The sequence below is a fragment of the Gorilla gorilla genome, chromosome 22 (genome assembly GCF_029281585.2).
Source record: "Gorilla gorilla gorilla isolate KB3781 chromosome 22, NHGRI_mGorGor1-v2.1_pri, whole genome shotgun sequence".
NCBI lineage: Eukaryota > Metazoa > Chordata > Mammalia > Primates > Hominidae > Gorilla > Gorilla gorilla.
In genome coordinates, this window is record NC_073246.2 from 11290921 (window position 1) to 11314032 (window position 23112).

At 59.0% G+C, this 23112-nt stretch overlaps 1 pseudogene; it reads right to left on the reverse strand.

The window, feature by feature from the left end:
• Positions 1-1101: 1101 nt before the first annotated feature.
• Positions 1102-20965, reverse strand: LOC129523574 (alpha-2-macroglobulin receptor-associated protein-like; annotated as a pseudogene).
• Positions 20966-23112: the final 2147 nt, after the last annotated feature.

Sequence of the window (23112 nt, forward strand, 5' to 3'; positions counted from 1 at the left end):
AGATCCATTAGGTGCTCCTAGAGTCGGCCCCCACCCCCACCCCCACACGAGTGTTCACCACAGCTATTTCCAAGTGAGTGTTATTACCCCAGAAAGGAAGCAACTCAAATATCCACCCACAATAAAGTGCATTAAAATCAGAGCACAGGACAGTCATGCAATGGAATACTATACAGCAATGAAAAGGAACACGCTTCTGCTAGATGACAGGGCTGAGTCTCACCAACACACTGAGTACCTTAAGGCTCTCAGGATAATGGGAAAAAAAAGAACCAGAATCCACCCCCCGCCCCACCAGCCACACACACACAAGTCCACATAGGAACAGGCACCCACATGCTGTACCCTGGGGCCCTTCCAACCCTGATGCACCAACTCCCGACATGCTGCCTCTAGCCTTGACCTTTCTCAGAAATGATAGCTTAGCGGATGTTTGGCAGATCTCAACAGTCAAGCCAAGATCCAGCTGCAGTCAAAACACAATACGCCTGGTGGAGCCTCTTCCAGGTTCAAACATGGGAACCACGCTCGGAACCGGACCCGGATCCGAGCCTCTTCCAGGCTCAGACACGGGAAGGGAACCATGCCTGGAGCCGGACCCGAGCCTCTTCCAGGCTCAGACATGGGAAGGGAACCACGCTCGGAGCCGGACCCGAGCCTCTTCCAGGCTCAGACACGGGAACATGCTCGGAGCCGGACCTGAGCAACCGCCAGTCCATCAGCTATGGTCAGAGGAAGGCCTCCATGGCTGTCTCTCCCCCGTGAGATGGGGCATTTACACAGCACACTTAGGGACACGGAGGCCCTGCAGGTTTGGTGAGGTCTCCTGAGGTCCCTGAGCTGCAGAGGTGAGAGTTGAAAGACGCTGCCCCCAGGCCACAGTCTCTGACTGTCTACAGAACCACACGCTCCACATCTTCCCCTCAAACTCAACTCAAGCACTCTTGGCTTTAAATCAGGCCGGGCCATCTCACGGGAAAAGGAGGTTGGCTGCAAAGACCCACGGGGCCCAGAGGGGAAGCTGGCTATGACGCGATCCCTTCACGAGCACTGGCTCCGGCCCCAGCCACCAGGACACTTAGTGACCAGCCAACAAGCGGGTGGTTTAAATACTGCACTCTATTTTTTAAGGACTCTGTGCATAGTATTTCCGGTGGCAGATGTGTAAGATTTTTTATGTAAATCGTGTTGTTTTAGCAGAGGACTATCAGACCTGACAGCAGCTGGACATCGAGGTCCTCACTGGGGTGGTGACTGCCACGCTGATGCTGAGTGGAAGCCAAGCCCCTTCAGTCAGAGCTGGGCCGATCTCAGACCCAAATGCTACCACCACCAAGCCCTGTGTCGCGACGGCAGTGGCTGCAGTCACCAGAAACAATCCTTCCTGCCTCGACACCCGTGCCAGCCCCAGCCACCCTGACAGTGGGCTGTCCATGGAAATGCCACGGCCAAGAGCCCAGGTCCTTCACGCTGGCCTCTTCCCTGCCTGGCTGGGCTCCCCAATGCCTTCAGAGTTCGTTGTGCCGAGCTCTGGAGATCCTGCTGGACAGGTCCTGCAGATGCTTCTTCACATGTGGACAGAAACGTCTCATCAGCTGGGGACAGCACGCCTCGAGGCCAGCTCTGTGAGCTCAGCCTCACGTCAGGAGACACGCGATCCAAAAGGAAAAGGCGCAAGCCCTGCACATCTGACTTTCCAATTCCACACCCATCCAGAAATGCTCAAATCACAAAAGCAGCTCAGTGCTAACTAGAAAATCCCACCAAAGAACGCTAAGAGCCACCAGCCAGGAGCAGTTCATGCTGAAGTGGATAGCTCAGGGTCTCTGTGATAGGCCCATGGTGTTATTTATTTACTTACTGAAAGGGTCTCGCTCTGTCACCCAGGCTGGAGTGCAGTGGCATGATCTCAGCTCACTGCAACCTCTGGCTCCCAGGCTCAAGTGATCCTCCCACCTCAGCCTCCCATGTACTTAGGACTACAGGTGCCCACCGCCACGCCCGGCTAATTTTTTCTATTTTTGGTAGAGATGGGGTTCTACCACGTTGCCCAGGCTGGTCTCGAACTCCTGAGCTCAGATGATCCACCCACCTCAGCCTCCCAAAGTGCTGGGATTACAGGTGTGAGCCACTGTGCCCAGCCCCACAGTGTTATTTTTAAAAGTAATGACCAGAGAGACTGGGACAGAGCTCTGGGAAAGGCGCCTTCCTCCTCAGGGCCTGGGAGGGAAGGAGAGGGACCTCCAGCTCCTCACATCACAACAGCCCAGAGCATCCCCACAGATACCACCCCAGTGTCAGCAGGTGCTGCGTCAGCCCAGCCTGGGCCGGGGTCACTGTAGCTCTCCCCGGATTCTCACAAAACCCTGCTCATGGGCGCCACCTCCCTCTCCACATAGGAGCCCGTGGCTCAGGGTGAATAACTCACCGAAGGTCCCTTCTCTCAGCGGCCCTGACCTCTGCCCCAACGGTGCGGGTGCCTCAGGCAGTGCCACACGGCTTTCTTAACCAACACCGAGCTTTGCCGTGGTCAGGTGAAGCTAGGTGCACGCTAGCATTCCATCCCCGCGTCTCGCGGGAGCGCCCTGCAAACCCCACATGGTGGTGCTCACCCTGGACCTGAGCTCCTGCCCATGGGCAAGGGCCGCAGGCTGCTCTCCTGCACATTCTGCCAGGCAGACCTGCACCACCCTCTCCTATCAGAACTTCTACCTTCATTTATTTTTTAGGCCTTTCCTATTTTTGAATCGGTAACACATGCCTGCAGTTCAAAGTTTAAAGGGCACAGATGGGGCTCCTGAGCCCCAGCTCCCTCCAGAAAGAACTTGGCATGAGCTTCCAAGGTTTTCTGTGCCTCTGTGGCAAGGCCGTGCGCTGGCTTCGGCTTCTCCTGGGCTCTGCCCCTCCTCCCCTCACATCCCAGGGGCTGTGGGGAAGGGGGCTCGCCTGTCTCAAGGGCTGGAGAGTGCCCTGACTCATGGGCTGGCTGTGGGTATCCAGGTCACGCCCCATCCTGGTCACAGGAGGACGAGGCAGTGGCCTGCCGGGGCCTGCGCTCACACCTGAGGGTCGGGGGACTGCACTACAAGCCCGGGGGGCTCCCCTAGCATGGCTGCTGTGGCCTTCAGTGCCCCACACACTTGTGGCCCTGGGGTTCAACTCGGACAGGGAAGACAACAGCGTGGGGCCCACACCCCATCTACAGGAAGCCCTGAGCTGCATGTGGGCGGCCTCATCTTTCCTGCAGGGGAACTGTGGCCTCCCCGGTCCTGGAACCCGTCCGCCCCTCCAGCAGGGCGTGCTTCTCACGGCTGCGGCTCACACGCTCGCCATCGCCCACGCTCTCTGCGTGCCTCAGCTTCTCGTGCGCAATCTCCAGCTGCTTCTGGTAGTGGTTGTGCTTCTCAATTTTGGCTTCGAAGTGCTTGAGCTCCTCCTGGAACAAGGTTTCCATAGGTGAGTGTTCCCTCCCCATGCTCGCCATGCCATCTTGTGGTCCCGGGTGAACTGCAAGGACGCCAAGGGACGGCGCCATACCCGGGGCAGGACAGGCCTTGCGGTGACATGGGCAATGAGGGGGCGGCAGCTGGGAGGCCATCACACTAGCAATGGGTCCCAGCCCACGCCTCCTCGGCAGCCCTAAGCCGACCCCTTCCCTGTCTCTGCAAATGGCACCCCCGCCCCCCGAATCTAGGGGGCCTCCAGCTCGTTCCCAGCCAGACCCCATGTCGAGGGGCTGTGCTTCTGTGGTGGCTGCCTCTGCACCCTGCCCCCAGCCTGCCTGGGCTCCACTGCTGCTGGACTGAAGCTCTGTCCCTGCTCCTGTAGGCGCCCTGCCCTGCCTTGACCCCACGCTCCAGACCCAGGGCCCTCCATGTGGCCCCACCTGCCAAGCCCCATGCACATGCCTGCGGCCAGCTAAGGTGCCCCAGCCCCAGAGGGAAGCTCCTGACCCCTTTCTGGGGGAGATGCTAAGGGCCCTTCCTGGGGCCAGGAAAGTCCCAAGTCCTATGAGGGCAGGACCACACCCACCTCCCTCCCAACAGACACCAGCTATAGGGACCCTGGCTGAACTCACGGCCGGATACCATACCCAAGGCTGCCCATGCTGGACTCCCCACTCCTCACAGCCCTGCTGGGTGCTCACCGAGCTGATGAATTCTCCACCCTCAGAATGATCTGGCACTCCACACGCCCCAGGAGCCCCTGCCACCTGAGGTGGTCTCCTTCCCTCCCTGGGCCTCCATCTCAGGAAGCGGTGACACCCCTAAACGATCCCGGTAGTGTCCTTGGTCCCCTCCCCCCAGGCTGTGGCTGGGTCCCGACCAACTGTTGACCATCCACAGTACCCGCACCAAGGCCACGCTCAGACGTGGACACGGACAAAAGAACCAAAGCCCCTCCCTCCAGAGCCTGGCCCCGCCCCTGAAACACGAGTTCCCACGCAGATGAGAAGGAAAACGCAAGCAGGTTCACCGAGTGGTTAAGGAAGAAACTGCGAGAATCTTGAGAGAGAGAGCTCGGAGGAGAGGGCTGCATTTCCTTACCCGGAAACTGCAAGAGAATCTTCACCACAGGAGAGAGCTAGAAGGAGAGGGCCGTGTTTCCTTACCTGGAACGCCTCCAGCTCCTTGTCCGTGAGGTTGGCGGACTGCGCCAGGTCCCACAGGTCAATCACCCTGGGCTCCTCGAACTCTGCAGGGGAGGAGCAAGAGTGGCCTCAGCAGCACCCGGGGTGCACACCACAGCCAGCCCCACGGCAACCACGCTGAGTGTGCATGGAGCCTATGAGGGTTTGCAGGCGCGACCTGCATGTGTGTGAAACACGGGTGCGTGCACTCAAAGTCTCATGGCACACAGAGGGCATCTGTTCAGTAGCTCACATGACCTCGCTGAAATGTGGCTTCTCTGTCCCCTTGGCCAAACAACTGCTTCTCCTTTGTGTCCAGAAACACCTGCCTCCATCAGAGCCTGGGAAGTGCCACAGCCCGCCCTGGCTGCCTCTGAAGCAGGAGGCAGAGGATGGACGTGGCCTGTGTGCAGAGGCTGCTCAGGACCTCGGGTGGGGGCGCCTGCAAGTTCAGCCAGGTCCAGACGCAGGCACAGGCTGTTTCCCTTCGGTCCTGCTCAGGGTCTCCAGCAGGATGTGGTGCTCGTGAAAGTCAAACATTCGGGCTCCTGGGAGGAGCCAAACAAACCAAGATGGCTCCTGGACCCTGGTGCTCATGAAGGGACGCAGTGAGAGACTCCGGGGCCATCACCACTCTCCATCCAGGAGCGAGTAGTCCAGAGCCGCCTGCCCATGGAGCCCCGCAACAGTGGCCCCTGCTCCCTCCTCTGCTGACCCCTTCCTGCTCAGGACCCTGAGGACCCTGGGCTGGAGGGGCTTGCTGGAAGGCCCAGGCAGACCCGCAAGAGAACTGCAGGAGCCGCTGGACACAACTGCCTTGGGGACAGCCCGAGGTGGGAAGAGGAGTGTGTGGGGCTGAGTCGCCCTTTCCTGCATGGACTATAGCCAGGCTCATCCGGGTCTCTCCAGCACAGGCACTCAGCAAACTGCATCGCAGGCCTACAAGGTGGTCCAGCCCCCAACACTACGGCCAAAAGCCTACAGCTGACACAGTCACCAGCACCAGGTCAGGCTAAGGGAGCCTGGGTTTGGGGGTGGGTGGTGAGGGGTCTTGCCCAAAGGCACTCAGGTGACAGCAGCACAGCCAACCAAGGGGACCTGGGCCCGCGTGGACACATTTGACTGCTGTGCTGGAGGCTGCCTCTGGCCAGACCATCCTGGAGATGAGGCGGTGGCTCTGCCTGGCACCAGGGACAGAGACCAGCCCTGCTGTCTTATCACCATGAGGGCACAGATGCCATCTCCTGGCGGCTGCTGCCTCCTCGAGCCTAGAGCAGTGCCTGGTGTGCAGCTGGCGCTCAGTGTGCACGTGGAGGATGAGGTACAGAATCAGAAGCTGTGTGAGTGAGGCCAGCAGGCTTCTGGTAAACCCTGCACAAGGCTCTGGCCCGGGTCCGGGGCAAGAAGCAGTGGTGCAGAGCCTGGCCACTGAGGGCCTGCAGTGGAGGGAGATGAGCTGCTGAGATGGAGCCACAAGCTCTGTGGCCTCAGCGGGCGTCCTGCCCCTGCCGGGCTGAAGGGGACTGATGGACGGTGTGGGTGGCATGAGATGGAGACAGAGCTGTGTTTGACAAGTGGTCTCTGTTCTTGGCCAACAGCAGCATGGGAGGGGCCGTGCTGCTGAGGCTGGGGAGATGCTGGGAAGGGCTGCTCCCAGGCCCGCTACCGCCACTGCCCTCCGCTAGTCTCCAGGTAGAAGGCTGGGGATGGCGAGTGACCTTCATGGAGCAGCTCCTGGGAGCGAGGCCTGTGACCACCCCTGGGTAGACTGAGCGCGCCGAGGGTCTCCGCTGCGTCCACAGGCCCAGGTTCCCGTCGCTACAAGCACCTGCCTGCTTGTCCCCAAAACACAACCAGAGACGGCCCCACCCTCGGGAACCAACAGTCCCCGGCGGGCACTCACCGGCCTCAGTGCTGTAGCCCTGGTGGCTGACCCTGCACAGGCGGTCCAGGCCCTGGTTGATGCTGCACAGCTTCTCCTTCAGCTCCGTGTGCCTGCTGTGCAGGACGTTGCCCTTGATGTCGCTCAGGTCCGAGGGGCTAATGACGTTCTCGTGGATTTCTGTAAAACCGAAGGCAGGACGCCATGAGGCTGGGAGTCCTCGCCCTACCTGCCCAGACCACTGTCTATAATGCCCACTGCTGAGGAGCTCAAACTCGCTCTCATTTCTGGGCTGAAAATGTCCCCCTTCCGTGGTCCTGCAGTGCCGCAGAAACGACCATTGGCACAGCTTCCTTTCCAGGCGAGACAGGCGAGACGCCGGGACACGCACACCAAGTGGCGCCTGGCGGTGACAGCTGGGGCACCAGGTCCCCTGGGGGCTGACTCTGGACCCCTGCCCTGCCCCCTCTCTGCTGGGTCACCCTCCATTTTACTCCAGCTTTGTGGGGTGGGAAAGTCACACATTTGGGGAGGGTCACGAGTCCAGAATGAAGGACCCATCAGTGAAGCTCAGGTCTGACAAAGGCAGCAGCTGTGCCCATGGTGGGGGCAGGCGCCGGTAAGACTTGGTTCATCCAATGCAGGCGGGTGACTCCCAGAGCCAGCCCTGCCTGCACAGCAACCTCCCCACTCACAAGTCCGGTGGAACCCTGGGAGAGGGCGTCTGGTGCCGCCCCCCTGCCCCTGCCGTGTTCCCGAGGGGAGCCGAGGCTGCCCACTGAGCACAACGAGCCTCAGGTGCAGGAGGGGTGGGGGGCAGGAGGCAGTGGGGGCGGGGGGCACCTTCTTTCCTGCTCAGGGTCTCCAGCAGGACGTTGTACTTTCTCTTTGTGATGCAGGAACTCCCGCCAGAGCTTGTCCAGTTCTTCGCTGGAGAATTTCCCAGAGGTCTTCGCCTAAGAGGGAAACAAGGCCTGGAGTGAACCCGCCGCGGGCTCATGTGGCCAGGGCCGCTCTTCAGCCGATCACTCCTCATGGCCAGGCAGGCCCTTGCCTACGTGAGTGCCGGGCCAGGTTCTTGGCCTCACGAAGGGCAGGAAAACAAAAAACAAACCGGAGAAGAGCTGCCGGCAGGCAACCACCCTTCTCCTGGACGTGTCCAGGCTCAACAGGGGACGGCTACCGAGCTGGCTGGGGTGGGGAGCAGAAGATCCCAAGGAGGGGGACAGGGCAGCAGCCCGGTGACCCTGGGCTTGCCTGGCTCTCCTGGCTGCAGGTGGTGAGGACAGCAAGGCCACCTTCCTAGGGGGACCTCTGCCAGCCCCTCATTGTCATCCCACCTGCCTCCCGGTTGTGGGGTGACGTGGCTCACACACGTCCAGGGAGGCCACACAGGGCCCTCTCTCCCTCTCAGCCCCCTTCTACCGACTCCATCTCTCCTGGCCAAGGACAATGAGCTGCAACTGGGCTAGTACAAGAAGTCTAACTGTTGACCCCAAATCAATGTGATCCAGAGAAACTGTTCTGGAGCAGGAGCCACTGGAAATGGGGGAGCTGCGGCAGGTAAACACCCTGCCACTGCCCACCAGGCCCTGCTGGGTCCCAGCGCCTGGCCCCGCATCAGGCCCCCGCACCCTTCCCAGGCACAGGGTGAAAGGCCAGCCCCACACACGAGGGTACCCTTCTAATCACAGAGGCACGTCCACGGCACCACTCACTACACTAAAAATCCGACACGGAGTAAAGAACGCAGCCCATGCTACGTCACCGTCCCTAACCACACGTGACCTGAGCTGAAGGTCTGACAGCTGCAGGCCAAACAGAGCTCCTTTACTCAAAGAGCAAGGAATCTTCTAAACAGGAAAGCTGAAAAGATTCACAGAACGACAGTGGAATGGCTTCCTTAGGAAGCCACCGTCTTCCTGAGACTTTCCCAAACCCCGGCTCCCATGCAGAGCAGAGACTGCCCCTCACAGCCCCCGCCTTAACACTCAGCGTAACGGCACCAATTCTGCAAGGTATGCAAACAATCGAAGAGTACCTTGTGCCACAGCTTTTCCAGCCTGGGGTCATCCAGCCCGTCTTCCTGGGTGCCACTGAGGGAGTTGCTGGTCACCTGCCCAGCGTCCTTCTTCCCGTCCAGACCATACTTGGCGAAGATGACTAGGAGAGAGGGGAGGTTCTATTTGATATGGTTTCCTGTGAAAAACAGTCAACAGCCAACACATCTGGGTTGCCACGGTGGGTGAGACAGGTTTGCCTCTCATTTTCCAGTAGTTTCCTTTCACCCGTTTCCTGGATGACCACTGGAGATCTGGGGAGAACAAGAATATAAACAAGCGTGGGGTCTGTGGTCTCCCAGCGCTTAGGAAAGGGTCTGGCAACTCACGGGACACCCCCAGGACCTCCCTCTTTCCTACCAGGGACACACCGGCTGGAGTCCTCCATCAAGCTGTGTCCCCGTGAGACGCAGCTGTCGGAAGCAGCTGGTGGGCTGGGCTGTAAGAGTGGTTACCGATTGGCCCGTCTTTAGCGACCAGCTGCACAGATTTTCAAGAACAAAATTTGCAGCCTCACCTGCTACCATAGGGCAAAAACTCTTAAGGACCACAGGACAGAGGCCACCTGCAGACTGTGCAGGGTGGCAGGGCTTTCTGACAGCACACATCTTATATTTATTGGGAGGAAAAACAGTTTCTAAAGGAGAAACGTCAGTGTCAGCAGCTTCTAACAAAAAGTTACCGGTAGCAGCCAGGAGGAATAATTAGTCTGCAGTGTGCTGTGGCCCAGCCACTCGGGGAGCCCTCTAGGATCTGCCCACGTGGTGCTCCCCTAGCCCCACTTCCCTAGGGGGGACTCAGCATCTGTGGGCTGTGTCTGTCACCACACGCTGCCACCAACATGATATGAAAGCAGGCGCTCGACGCGGGCCCTGGTGCCGACAGGACTCAGCTGCAGACAAGTCCTGCACTTGGGATGTGAGAGCAGAGCCTGGGGGCTGGCCTCGCCCTCCGGCAGTAGCTCTCCCCAGGCCCCAGTTCCCACTTCCAAGTCCTGTGCTGTGGCTCTGTGTGACAGGCACTCTACTAAGTCCCCTGGAATCCGGGGCCCATGCAACCCCACCCGCCTCCTTAGCTGGCGGTGGGCTTGCCTGCCGGCCCTTTCCTGGGGGCTGGGGGAATTCTCCCAGGGCCCCGCCTCCCACAGAATGGGGTCCTGCCTTCCCCTCCAGGCCGAGAGGGCCCCGAGTAGGCCTCTCCCAAGATGCTGGGCTCGGAGCCTCCCTTCGCCTCACACTTCCCCTCACCCCGGGACCTCTTCACCCAGATGGTGACTCCTGGACCCCAGCACCTCCTCTGGGCCTTCACCTTCACCCTTGACCCTACTGGACAGAACTACTCCCAGCAGGGCCTCCACATGCTCTGGGCTCAGCAGGCCCCACCCCCGCACCTCTCCCAAAGGTCCATCCTCTGTCACTGCCAGCCCTGGGGACTGTCCCTGCTCCAGGGACACCCCGAAAGCCTCAGGCCTCCTTTCTCATCGACACCACCCTGGCCTCTGATCCCTCCTGTCTCATTCTGTCTGGAAGCCTGGGCCATGGGGGTCTCAAGGCCACACGCAGCATGTGCTTCTCGTGTTCCAGCCTGGAAGCGCTTGTGATCTTCCTAAGCGTGAAAAAACAGCCTGTGGTCTTGTCCCTGAGGAAAGCCGTCTCTCCTGACAGCAGTCAAGAGCTGCTGGTGCTGGGCACGGGTCCCATAGATGCACGCTTCAAAGCTCAACCACATGCTGGGCGTGTCTTCCATGGCAGGGAATTTATACCTGAAGTAACTATTTTAGGCCGGGCGCGGTGGCTTATGCCTGTGATCCCAGCACTTTGGGAGGCCAAGGCAGGAGGGCCGTCTGAACCCAGGTGTCCAAGACCAGCCAGGGCAGCAAAGTGAGACCCCATCTTTTAAAATAAATAAATAATTAAATAAATAATACCGGCTGTGGGGGATGAGAAAATAAATGAAATAAATACATACAAAAATACACAAACTTTTTAAAAAAGTGGCCTGGATGCCTCCTGGCCTTAGAAAGCCAGTGCCAGGCCTGCCTGTGAAGGCCGTCCTGCCCAGACCCCCAAGTCCAGCCACTGCTCAGCAGCACTGAGGTCACAATCCCAGGCTGTGCACCCCTGAGCCCGAGAGGAGGAGAGGGGGAGAGAGGGAGGGTGGGCCATGTCCTGGGGCTCTGAGGCTAGCCTGGCTCAAGCCTTCCTAGTTGGAGCCAAAAGCTCTGAGCCAGAGCCCAAAGTGGCTGGTCAGACCCCATCAAAAGGCAGAGTGCCCAAGGCTGCGATCAGCAGCAGGGACTATGGAAGGTTCTGGATTCTGGAGGTGCTGGGTTCTGCATGGAATGGAGTCACAGAGCACTGAAGCTGGAGGCGGCCTCAGGAGCACCGAGCCCTTAGAGCTCCTGGGGAGGATGAACACGGCCCCACACTCCCTGCCTGGGGAGGATGGACGCCATCCCACACCCCCTGCCTGGGGAGGACAGAGGTGGCCCCACACCCCCTGCCTGGGGAGGACGGACGCCGCCCCACACCCCCAGCCTGGGGAGGACGGACGCCGCCCCACACCCCCTGCCTGGGGAGGACGGACGCCGCCCCACACCCCCTGCCTGGGGAGGACGGACGCCGCCCCACACCCCCTGCCTGGGGAGGATGGACACCGCCCCACACTCCCTGCCTGGGGAGTGAAGTGGCCCTGGGGGTGCAGTGGGGGTGAGGACAGGAGCGAACCCCAGAGCAGAGCAGGGCAGGGCAGAGTGGAGCATGGCCCGTCTGTCTCAGGGTGGACCTCAGCATGGAGGGTGCCAAGGGCAGGCACACTTGGCTATGGCTGGTCCCCCAGGTATGGTATCAGACTTGATAATGGCACAGGGGACCTTGGGGGTCCAGGGGCCACACCCAGAAGATGGCGGGCAACCGGCCAGGACGAGCCTCTCTCCTGAGTGTGGGCACGGTCTGCTTCTGGGACGCCGGCTCCTAGAGTCCCACTAAGTTTTCTGCCAGGTCACTAGGCAATGGCAGAAAACAAGACAGCTCCACTTGGGCCACAGACCTGGACACTCTGCAAGGACACTGCCTGGCGTGCAGGAGGGAGCTGGTTCTTAGCCCACTTCTGTGCCCCCTGCAAGCTGCTCTGTCTCCTCCAGGCCCCGAATGCTGCCCTGCTGCATAGCCAGTCCCTTCTTCCTGGGGGCACCTCCAGGACAGACTCTTTCTTGGCCCTTGGGAATGGCCCACTAGACATGCTGGTGGGGATGCAACCATCCAGAATTGTTTCAGCCATGTCTCTGTTCCCCAGGCAGTCCCTACCGCCATGTCTTGGCTTACGTCCCACCCAGACTCTTGAACATGGTGGCATAAACCAGCAAAAATGAAGCCGGCCCTCCGTCTTTAACCCGGGCGCAGCCACATGACATGTCTGCTGATGCCTGCCAATGGTAGAAGAGGGGTGGCTGGGAACAGACCACCTGCTCAGGAGTCAGAAAACCCTGGCTCCAAATCTTTGCTGCACTACTCAGCTCTGCAACGCCAGACAAATCACCCTCTCTGAGCCTGTCAAATGGGACGACAACGAGTTTTGAGGAGTAGGTGTTAGAGCATCAGGCCTAACGAAGGAACTCCATAGACACCTCCTCTCCTTATCAGAGACAACCTGGGCGCTGCAATGCCTGAGGCCATCAGCACATGTGAAAAGCAGGGCTACAGCAGACTCCAGACATGGGCAGGGCTCTGGGGCCACCCTCATGACAGCAACAAGTGCGATGGCAGCCACCCCCACCCCCACCCCAGTGGGGAGTATCCCACTTGGTTCACACCACTGTCCTGTGAGACAGGAGGAGGAAATGGAGGTGGGGGGCAGGGGACTATGCCGGGGGCCCAGGTCACACAGGGAGCAGCGGGGGAGGGGATTGGGGAAGGGGTGCCTGGGGTCAGGCCCAGGGGCAGCAGTTGGGTGGAGGCACAGCAGCTCCTAGGGCTGCTACACATAGCTGACAGCAGGCAGCTGAGCACTCGACTCTCCGGAGCAGCCCCAACCCCAGTCCCACGGGCCCACCTGGTGTGCGTCCTCTGCCCGCCAGTGCCCTGCTGACGGGCCCGTGGTGAGGGAGGATGGTGGAGGAGAGGGGTCCAAAAGGAACAGTCGCAACTCTGTCATTTAAAACCCTCCTGGCTCTGAGGACACACCTGTCTTCCGTATGCTGGTACCAAGCAGGCGACTGTCCTGCCTCTTCTTGAATACCCACAGGGACGAGGGCTCACTAAGTGCATCACAACCAAGTGTCCATTCTGACAACATCTGGAGTATGTCCCCAAAACTTCAAGATGCTAGGGGAGACTGCTTTCTCCTCTGGGTGACAGAGCCTCCTGCTGTCCTCCGGCCCCTTCCTGCACCCAGTGCCCCTGCCTTGGCCCTCCCTCTTGCGTGCCAATGGCACCTGTGACAGCAAACCGAGACCACGGCCAAGGGCGCATCTCTGCTCAGAGGAGAGCCCCCCGCAGGCTGTGCCCAATGGGCCCCTTGGCCAAGAGCCAAGGAGTCAGAGGCGTAGCCCACAGCACTGAGGCGAGCAGCCACCATCCCTCATGAGGGTTAGCCTCGCCAACCTCTGAAGCCAGTGGCCACCTCCCTCATGAGGGTGAGCCCCCAACCCAAATCCTAAGCTTTCTGGGCACTCAGGATGCTCAGGGGAAAGGCTCATTTTGGATATCCAGATTAAGCATAATGCAAATATTCCCAAATCCAAAAACAAAATCCGACATCCAAAACACTGCCACTCTCAAGCATTTAGGAAGAGGGATACTCGACCTGCATTAGGAAAGAAACAAACGTACCACTGAGGTTGCGTATGAGTCTCACTTCCTTCTCCCCATCTTTGTCCAAGCCGTCAAGCTTTAGTTTCTTCCAGGCGAGTTCGTCCCTCTCCTGTATCTTCAGATCAGAGTGGAGCTCGGCCAGCCTCACGGGAGGAAGATGCAGCTGCGAATGAAGGGGAGGAGCCTGTGAGCCACGAGCAGGACGGACCAGGACACAGTGGGAAACTGACCTCGGAAGAGGCTGGCCACCGGGAGGTTCTGAGAGACCAGGAAGAGGTGGAGTCAGGGTCACTGTCCGCAGGATTCAAACCCCACAGGTTTAGACAAGAACTCAACATGGACACCATTCTCTAGGCCTGTCTGTATACACGATCTGGAAACCCCAAGTCCATCGGGGGCTCCCCACCAGCAGCGGCTGCTCATTCCTGTCTGGCTGTAACAGGACACCCCACCCTAGCACCTGAGGACAGTCATCGGGCACTCGGATAAACAGAGCAGGAAGAAGATACCCACTGCATTACCATTGCAGATACACATTGCAAGGACACAGACACCTAGAAGCTCTTTTTTAAAAAAAATCACTGTAATCTCAGATCTGCCTCATCTTCATTTCCCAAAGACCCTCAGTCACCACCTCTCAAGTGTGCCATGATCCGAACTGTCTTGCTGAGACGGTTCTTACACAGCCCCAGATCCTTCTGGAGCAGGAATCTGTCACCCTCTCACTTACCTGCTGGCGTAGACCACACAGGCAGCGCCCCGGAATGAGCTGCCGCACTGGGGCTGAGGAACTTCCCCGCCCCACCCTCATCCCTCTCCGCAGGGCAGGCCACGCTTCCTTCATCCCACCCCTGCCCTCCCAGCTCTGGGACCCTGGGTGAGAGAAGGGAGAAAGTGAGGTGACCGCTGGGCACACTGCTTTTTGGTTGCAAAGACAGGATTTAGGCCAAGAGTGTCCCCACGTCAGAATGACTGGGCCAGAATGCCAGGCGGCCGAGGCAAGCAGCAGAATGAAACCCACCGGCCAGCTCTCATCAACTCTGGCCTCGGGGCTGGCCCGGCCGCTAAGAGGCATGTGCTGGGGCAGGCGAGCCCTTCAGGGAAGCGAAGGCTCTTCCGTGCAGAGCAGAGTGGCCCAGCTGTGTGAACCAGAACGTGTCATGAGGTGGGACCAGGGTTCACGGAGACAGGGTGCTGTCCCTGGCTAACTGGGGAGGCTGCACCGCATGACTGTCGTGACGCCAGCGCATTAAAGGCTCTGTGGAGTCCTGCAGCAAAGGAAGTGCTCGGCACTGTGCAGTGCAGATCCGCAAATCTCTCAGCTCTCAGGAGGGTCCCCTTCCCTGAGCACCTGCATTCTCACATTCCCCCGGGGCTGGTCCTCACGAGCTGCCCGTGGCTCTAGGAGGGAACCCCAGCTCCTGCCTCTGAGCTCCAGGTGCCCATCACCTAACGCCTGCCTCTGATCATGTGTGTTTCAATATGGAGTCTGTTTCCCCTTAGAGATTTGAAACATTAATCTTTTATCTATATTTCATTAGCTATTTTCTAACATAAATACAACACAAGCTAGTATCCAAAGTATGTGTGTTATATTTCAATAAAGTTTATGTAAAACAGAGAACATCCCCAGGAAGCGTCAAGAGCCGGCTGCCTTCCCAGTGTCCTGCAGCCCGCACCGCCTTGCAGCCAGAGCCTTCCCAGTGTCCCGCAGCCCGCGCCGCCTTGCGGCCCGAGCCTTCCCAGTGTCCCGCAGCCCACGCCGCCTTGTGGCCCACACTGCCTTGCAGCCCGAGACCTCAGGAGGCCCAGCCCTCAGGTCCGCACCGCTCAGGGGCACACGTTTCTTTCAAGACTCGCACGAAGCCAATTCTGTGTGTTTGGCACAACCCACACCCCGGAACCTCCTCGCCTCACTCTGCCTGTACCTAGACTGAGCCCATCCTGCTCCCTGCAGCTCAGTCTGTGTTGGGCCTGGGAGGAAGGAGACCCCTGACCACAGGCCCTGTCTCCAGCTGGGTGCTGGGGCTGTCAGCCCCGCCCTCTCTCCTCTCAGAAGCCCAGCCTGACTATCCGCAGCTGCCATAGCCACACAGGCCCCACCCTCCAGGAGTTTAAAATTTAGTTAGGGACGAATTCAGATTACTGAGCCAAGATCCCCAATGGTAAACAGATAGCAAACGGTAGGCACAAAATGAATGGCAGGGCCTAGGGCAGAGGAAAGCTTCTAATTCTCTAGAAGGTTCTCTAACCCTTGGTGGGTGGTCCCAGGGCAGTCTTTTGTCTGGGCCCTCCTCGTAGATGCTCTGCACCCCCATCTCTGCAGGGGCTGCTTTCCAGGATTGTCCCGACCTGAAAACCCTTTCCCTGGCAGCCTTCGACACACCCCTACCTGCGTGCCTCTTCCCCAGCCAGCCCCATCCACCCAGACCCTTCTCCCCAGAGCTCCACCCCGTGCCCCTCTGTGCCCTGGACACTCGCCTGCGGCGTCCACTGGAAGACCCTAGGAGACCTGAGGTCTGATCTGAGTATTCCCAGCAGGAGGACCCAGGACAATGAGGCACCTGAGTGACGCTGAACTCTCAGGAGGGGCAGTCTGTGCCTCAGGAGGAGGGGGAGCCCACACCTGCCTATCTTGTTTGTGACCCAAACTCCTGGAGGAACAGGTCTGCTTCCATCTCTACTTCCCCGTGGCTGCTGCTACCCTGTAGGCGCCTTACTTACCGCGCTGCACTGCCCAGGAGGGTCTGAGATGCGAGGCCCACAGTGATGGTCCAAGCCAGAAGCAGCACCCTGGGGCAGGCAATCCAGGCCCATGCTCTCAAGTGTGTGCTGGCCTTGAGGGGCCCCAGGTCTGCCCTCTTTGGCTGCAGGGGAGAGGACGCAGGTGTCCCATGACTGCCCATGGGCTGCCCGCTGGAAAGCGGAGCTGAAGACCCAGGGCTGCTGAAGTCCTGGGCCCGTCCTGGCAGGCTCACAGCCAGGCACCAACCCCTATAACTTGCGGTCCTCACTGACTTCCTGTCTGCCTCCCTAGGGTGCTGGGAGAATCAAGGGCAGGTGCTCCGTGGGCTGTAAAATCTGCACCCCACAGGGGAAAGTCATTTTCTCCCTCTGATTCCCCAACTCTCAGGCAACAGGGGGTCTAAATTTCACACCGCATGTCTCACAAAAGCCAGCTCCCTTTCCCCTGATGTGTGGCTGCCAGTGCTCACCGCGGAAGGGGCCAGCCTGGCAGCACCACCACAGAAAGCAGCCCCAGATCTGCACAGAGGAAGACCAGCAGGTCACGTGCAGACCCCAGACCCCACATCTGGATTCTTTCACCTCTCTCAAGTTAAATGTTAACGCATCAAGTTAGAAGTACCCTGTGGAGACCAACTGCAGAAAAGAACCTGTCAAACATGAAGCAGCGAGGCAAATCATCAACAGCCAGGGTATACATGCAGGCAAGAAAGCCGGTTCAGCTGATCAAACAACGCCGGTCCTGTGTCCTCAGACACAAGCAGAGCCGACCGTGTCCTCCTGACCAGACCCAAGGGCCCAGCACTGCTCGGGACCTCAGCAGTGGCCCTTCCCCACACAGCACCACCCGCCTGCCAGCAGAGCTTTCTGGAACTTTCCAATAACCTGCTGCTGCTTCTCAACGCCCCAGGAAACCCAGGCCAGGGTCCACAGCTACACCACTGGTGTCAACCTGCACACACAGCACAGTTCAGGCTGGGCAGGTTCCAATGCCACCAGGACCGCCAATGGACCACCTCTTCAGAGGGCACGTGCCATCCTCCCAGCGCTCACCTGAGTGCCCGCGCCAGACTGCAAGGCACCCACCATGAGGAGCAGGCTGTGGTGGTGACCAAGGCTTCCTGGCATGCTGTACCTGTCTCACCACGGCAGGTGGCATGCACTGTCCCAGCCCAGCCACTGTGCCCCAGCTCCTTCCACCTGAGCTCCATGGACAAGGGCACAGCCATACCCACCTTGAGCTGCTGTGAGGTCATGCATTGGCCTGGCGAGTCCTAGGTGCCCATGGAGGCCACTGGCTGGCCCATCCTCAGAGGCCCTTCTCAAGCCAGGGGGGATGCTTGAGAGCTGGGGTGGGGCTCTGAGGGCTCCTCTCTGCAGATCTCAGTTTCCACTCGTCAGACCTCTGAGAACAAGATGCTTCACACACTCTCATTGCAGTCACCATTCATGTCAGAACTAAGGACCGTCTGCGTGTGGTGCCTCCTGGGATTACACCTGTAATCCCAACACTTTAGGAGGCAGAGGCGGGAGGATCACTTGAGCCCAGGAGTTCGAGACCAGCCTGGCCAACATGGTGAAACCCCGTCTCTACTAAAAATATAAAAATTAGCTGGGCATGGTGGTGCATGCCTGTAATCCCAGCTACTCAGGAGGCTGAGGCACGAGAATCGCTTGAACCTGGGAGGCGGAGGTTGCAGTGAGCTAAGATCATGCCACTGCACCCCAGCCTGGGCGACAGAGTGAGACTCTGTCTCAAAAAAAAACAAAAAAACAAAAAACCAAAAAAACTAAGGACCTATGGCCAAGGACTCCGAGCTCATGGCACCGTGCAGCCCAGGCCAAGAGGTACACGAGTGTGTCCCTGAGCGCCGCAGCTGGACCATGCAGACCCTGGAGCTTACTCCTCAGCATCAACACAACACACAGAGCTCTGAAGAGGCAGAGTCCTCAGAAGGCGTCTGTGAGCACAAGGGCTCTGCATGGCCTCCGACCTCCAAAGCTCCAGGGACAGCCTCTGCTCAGGAGTCTTGCAACACAGTGGAGCCCGCCTGTGAAAGAGGAACTGGGAGAGTCACAGAAAGTCAAGATTCAAGTTGCTGGAGAGGATGAAGCAGCACCCCCCGGCCGGGTCTCACCTGATGAAAGCGGGTCTCAGCATCTTCTTGGCGGCAACCTCAACGCAGGTCTCACAGCCCATCAAAGGCAAAGGTTTCCTGAAACGCTCCCTTCACCCTATGCCTACTGACACACTACGCAATCCTATATGCCAGGATGTGGCTTTACATGCAGAAAACAGGGACACGATGTTTTCATGAAGCAAACCAAAGAAAGGACAAGACCATCCTGGCTGCTGAGCGCAGGTCGCAGGAGGCTGAGAGCAGTGGCTGCAGAGCCGGGCAGGACGTGCTTCTCTGAAAAAGCAGCCCTCACCTCAGTTATCTTCCAGGGGGCGATCCAAGACCCCGTCTCCGTCTGATACCTACCTAGAGCGGCGAGTCAGGTGGGGTAAGAAGCCAACTGGAGTGACTGTTTGCACGAACAATTCTCTGCCCCTACATTCGAACTGACTGTGGCTCCTCCTGCCTCCTGACCACCCTGGGCCCTGGCACGCTCGGCAGCAAGAGCCACAGCACAAAGACCACCCGGGATGCGCTACCGCCACTGAGAACCTCAAAAAGACCCGGACGGGTCTGACGCCTGCACACTTGGCTCCAGGATAGAACACCCTCACAGCACCGCCACCCTCCAAGCTTCTGTTATCTGGAAGGAAAATCAAGACGAATGGGCTCTGCAGGCCTGCCTGCCATAGTACCAGGCTCTCTGGAAGGGGGGAAGACACACAAAATCCCCCAAAACACTCTCACCCTTGAAGAATTTCACGTTCTGTTCAGCAAAAAAGACTTGCCCACACAACTAGAACTTCAGGACTTAAAGGGACCAGAAAGATCATCTAGTCCAAGGCTCAGTCCAAAGTGGAGGTGAGCAGCTCGCCCTACCATGGTGCCCAGTGAACCTCAGGGAGGTTCAGGAGACATGACCCGACCCAAGACTGAAACTGGTCAGGCGAGCACCCAGCACCGGGGGACAGTGCAGGGGCAGCCTGAGGGTAGCCGGACCAGTGCAGGGGCAGCCTGAGGGCAGGCATATTGCTGCAGGGGGCCTGGGCTGACAAAGACAGAGGACCAGCTGGAGGTGGCTGGAGGTAAGGTGGAGCGCACCAGGGCGGCCCTGCAGAGCAGGTGGAAGACTTGGGCCAGCACCCAAAAGTAAAGGGAGCCGCTGGGGTTCCTGGGCCCGAGTGCACTTCCTCAGCGCCACCTCCAATTGGTCAGGGAGTCTATTTCGGGCTCCCCATTCCTCATGGGGAGGGGGGACTCCACCCACTCAACAGATGCCCAGTGCAGTGGGCACGGGGAGGCAGCACTGCATCCCGGCTGCTCCTGGTCACACCTGTTCCCTGCTGCTGGGAGGCCATCAACACATCCAAACCCAGCCGTGTCCCCAGCCCCTCCAGAATCCCTTCCTCCAAGAAGCCGCCCTGCCGCTCCAGCCCAGAGCGTTCTCCCACCTCCGCAGGCTGAACATTACACATGGGGCTTGACTGCTGGTCCCAGGAGCAGTTCAGGAAGGGCCTGTGGAGCTGATGCCCAGGCGTCAATCCCCATCCCCACGCAGTCTTATAACCGTCTATCTGTCCCCCACCTGTTTCTCCTCTCCCTTTTCGTTCCAAAAGTTCCTTCTTATTCTGCAAATCATTTACTTTCCCTCTCAAAGACTCAGGAATGCTTAAAACTGGACTATTGAGACAGAGATCTAATCTGACTCCTGCACTTGAGATGAGATAATGAGGCCCAGATGGTCGGCATAGTTCGAAAACACCCATTTCAGGTGTTTTCAGGAACACCTAACAAATGAAGCAACCGTATCTTAATGAAGAGAGCAGCTGGCCCAGGGTCATGCACCAATTAGGAAGCTGTTGTCCCGGGGGTCCCCACCGGCCGAGCCACCTTGGGGGTGCCCTTTCCCCTCGGGGCCTCCGTACCCTCATCTCTCAAATGAAGGAGAGGTCAGGTGAGCGCCCTGTTAAGACTGACTTTCAGCATTCCCAAGGTCGCGTTTTATGTGCTCTAAACCGATCCCATCTCCTCACCTCCTCATTTCTCGCTCAAATGAACAAGCACGGGCTTGCTACTGGGATTCCTTCTGTCCCTGGACACGTCTTTCTACCCAACATTTTGTTTTTCTTGTTCCCCCACATAGGGAGATAAGGTTGAGGGAACAGGCAAAGGCTCGGGAGGCAGGAGACCTGTGATCTAGCCTGGTTCTGTCCCTACGCTCGGGTCAGTAGGCCGCCCAGGCTGGGGAGGGCGACACTGACCCTCGGGGTGCCGGCCGCCACCTGCTTCACACGGCGTCGTCGCCGGCATGGGTACCTTTCCTGCTGCAGAAGGGGTCGGGGCGCCCCACCTGACACTTGGGGGAGGCTGTGCCAAGGACAGGGCGCGTGGGGCACAGGTGCCCCGGCTGCGCCCCCCTCCGCCTCCGACCCCTGGGCCCCGCTCCAACGACCCCAACCACGGCCCCCGCCCCCAGGCCCCGCTCCACCGCCCGCGGGCCGCGCTCACCCGCTGGGCCTTCTCCCACAGCTGGTTCAACTTCTCCACGCGGAACTCCTCTCCGGACTCGCGTTTCGGGGACGGCTTGGGCTGGTTCTTCTCCCGCGAGTACTTGCCGCCGTGGCTCGCCGCGGGCCAGGTCCCGAGGAAGAGCACCAGCAGTAGCAGCGCCGGGAGCCCGCGCAGAAACGACCTGACCCTCCGCGGCGCCATCTTTCTCTGCGGCTGGCGCTGCGCGGAGAGAACCTAGCCTGCCGATGCCCCGCCCACTACCCCGCCCCCACCCACCGCGTGGTCTCCTGGGAATTGTAGTTCCTCCGTGAGCGGCCCGCAGCGGCGAGGCCTCCTGCGGACTCCAGCGCCTAGGAAGCCCTGCGCAGGCGCAAGCGTTTCCCAGGCAACCACGCCGCGGCCCGAGGCTGCAGACTCTGGCAGGGGATACAACTGGAGAATGAGGGTGGCCGGGCGGGAGCAGGGATCAGGCCTCACCCAGAGCCCGGAGCCTGGAGCCCGCACGACTCGAGGCCTCTTTCCCTCTCTGCCCCACAGAAAGAGCGGAAAGCCCAAGAACCGGGCCATGTTTGGCTGAGCCTGATAATGCTCCGGCTTCACGCGCACTGACGCCGACTCTTGCATGTCCAGTGCTGTTGCGGGGTTGGCACTGCGGCCCGGGCCGCTTCTGCCCTCCGCGGAGCGCCTGGCCGTGGGTGAGCCCAGGCCAGGTTGTCCCGGGGACGCAGGACCGCGCAGACGTCCCCCTACGTCCTGGGGCCCCTGCCCCAACCCGCGTCCCAAGCGCCTGCTCTCGCGCCTGCTGCAAGGCAGGAAGGACTTCGCGCGCTTTTCCCCAACCCATGACACTCTAGGAAATTCACAGAGCCAAAGTTAGCATAAACCGCTCGTTGGGGGCTTGGCTAGTGAGTTGGGAAGTGCCCTGGAGGTAGCGCGGGAAACAAGGGGAAGGAGGGAGACAGACGGCAGCTGGGCCCCTTTGGGCTGAGAGAAGGGACAAGGGGAGCTCATCTGGCAAGAATGATCTGAAAAGGCCTCCAAGGGTGGTCGGGATTTTGCAGGGGGAGGGAGGAATTTCCAACTGGAGGGACAATGACAAAGGGGGTGAATAGAGCCTGGGCATCTTGAGAGGAATTAATGTTAATTCATTTCCTTTTTTTGCGTGGGGGGATAGGGTCTCTGTCATCTAGGCTGGAGTGCAGTGGCATGATCATGGCTCACTGCAGCCTCGACCTCCTGGGTAAAGCGATCCTCCTGCCTCAGCCTCCCAAGTAGCTGGGACTATAGGTACGTGTCACCACGCCCAGCTAATTTTTGAAATTTTTTTTGTAGAAATTAGGTCTCCCTATGTTGTCCAGGCTGTTCTCCAACTCCTGGGCTCAAGCAACCCTCCTGTCTTGGTCCCCCAAAGTGCTGGGATTACAGGCGTGGGCCACTGGGCCTACCCTAATTTACATTTAAATTGTATCTTGTGTTGTTCCAGAGAAGATTTCAGGTCCCTGGAATCAAGGTGATCTGCTGCTGTCCTGTGCTGCTTTTCTAGTATTTTCAGAGCCATCGTTTCATTTCTTTTTTTCCAGCTGTTGAGTTGTTTCAGGCAAGAGGGTAAATTCAGTCTGTTACTGCATCTTAGCTGTAAGCACAAGTTCCCAATATGGGATGTATGGGGGAGAGGAGGTAAAGGAATCCCCCAGGAGGGTGGTGGAGGGAGAATGACCTCATGCGAAGTGACTCCAGAGACAGATCAAATGCTGTCATTGCCATCATTGCATGTTTTTAAGCCTCAGGACAGAATGGCCAGGTGAGCCTGGCCTAGATTCTCACCTGTGCCTGCCTTCCCCTTCTGTTCCCTCATTCCTGCTCTTCTCTCCATCTCCTGGTGCCTAGAATCAGAGGTCACCTGTTTTACCCCACATACATGTTTTGCCCTGACCCCACTCCTGAGAGCTACAGGTAGGTCTTGGTGGGCTTAGAAGGGGACAGTCCAAATTGGCCTGTCCCCCCCAAGCATGTCCCTGTTGGTCATCTGGAATGTGGTCCTCACTGCAAATGTTCCAGCTCTGTGAATCCTGCCCCCAGTGTCTCTAGAAAGGCCCGTTATAAACCCACAGGAATTGGAAGCTGGACTGGGAGCAGAGTCTTCTGAGATCCTGCATCTGACAGTGGTGTGGGGTTCTAAGAGCCCTTTTCCTATACAGCCCAGTTTCCCAGATAACTAAGCAATATTTTATTCGTGGATGCATACACAGGCAATGAAACTAAAGAAAGTCAGGGGATGGCTAAAGGATGGAGGATACCTGGGCTGGGGGAGGAGGGAGAATGCGATGGGTGAACACAGACAGGCTTCCAAAGT